This window comes from Opisthocomus hoazin, chromosome 2 (assembly GCF_030867145.1).
Source record: "Opisthocomus hoazin isolate bOpiHoa1 chromosome 2, bOpiHoa1.hap1, whole genome shotgun sequence".
NCBI lineage: Eukaryota > Metazoa > Chordata > Aves > Opisthocomiformes > Opisthocomidae > Opisthocomus > Opisthocomus hoazin.
Genome location: NC_134415.1, coordinates 34,460,322 through 34,461,741, shown reverse-complemented (window position 1 = coordinate 34,461,741; position 1,420 = coordinate 34,460,322).

Below are 1,420 nucleotides of genomic sequence, written 5' to 3'. Positions count from 1 at the left end.
TTTGCATACCTGTTCTCCCAAGGCCCAGGCGCCTAGAGGGATTATTCAGGAGTCCCTTGTCTTGCAACTGTCGCAATTATTCACAAAGAACCAAGACTTGTTTCTGACCACCTGAAGTGATAACATCCCCTACATGTTACATTTGTTATGTTTACAGTTATCAATATGCTCTGCAAAATCTCCTCTTAACTCTCACTTAGGCCGTAAGAAATGGGCTAATACATTTAAGGAAGCCCAAGCCCTGTATTGTGACTGAAGTCTCTGTCAGAAGGTGAAAAAAAATTTCTACAGAGTTTTGAAATGAAAGCAACGAAACCATCAGGGAAATGGACTGCAGAGGCTGAAGCTGAAAAGTGTCACATTTTGCTATAGCACTCTCCTGAAGGGCTAAGAATAAACTTCCTTTACCCTCTTATATCCTGCACACTGTAACACTGTCTACAACTCCGTTAGTCCTGTGGGATGTGCATTTGCTGATGTGAGCACGGCAGATAGTTTCTGGATAGCTGGCATCCCTAAATATGGGCTATGCTGTAGCCTCGGGCTTTCTGAGGTGCGGCAAGTGCCGTAGGTACCTCAGCAACACTACAAATGCAGGCAATTTAGCTACAACGGCATTTGTTTCAACTGCTTTTCTCCTTCCTTTTCCAATAGGTGGCAGATTTGGAAGTATTTGGCTTGCAGTTTGAGTTGTGGCTCAGAAGTACTCACGGATGTGTCATTAAATTTTATCTACTTCTTTCTACGGAAAAAATCTTGCAGACTGGTGGGAAGTGCTAGAGAATGCATACCAATCTCCAGTATTGTTAGCCCGGTGCTCCCACTTAAATTCAGGTACTTTTGTATTAAAAAGGAGCAAACTATTCTACCTCCCATTTTTTCGGTTGTTCTTGGGACAAATCCAGCATGACATTACAGCTCTTTGTTATCAAATGTGCGAAATGATGCTCCTGCTGCAGCAGCAGCACTGAGTTCAGTGGGAACAACTCCAGTGCGCCGCGCCGGGTCCAACAACAGCGGGCGTGATGAGAGAGGCGCCTCTGCTGCCGCGGTGCCCATACAGGCATGGGGAGAGCAGCTGCTGGGGTGGAGTTATGTTTCCCCTGTTATGTTGACAGCAGTCTTCCTCCAGCGTTTGGACTTCATGGCCATGATTTTGACAGAATGTGGAAAATATGTACCTTGAATGTATTTTTGTTTTGTTTTAATACCACCTGACTTGTGCAGTTTCGTACACAGGAACCCCTCTAGGCAGGGTAATGCCAGGGACTGGTGGCTGTCACTTGCACTAGCAGTGTTATTTTTCCATGTAGGCTCCTGATGCTGCAGGGGAACGCACCGGCAGCTGTATCGGGCCCAGCGACCAGCAGCACAGCAAGTAGACACTCATCTGCAAAGAGCCCTTTATCCACCCCGCGCC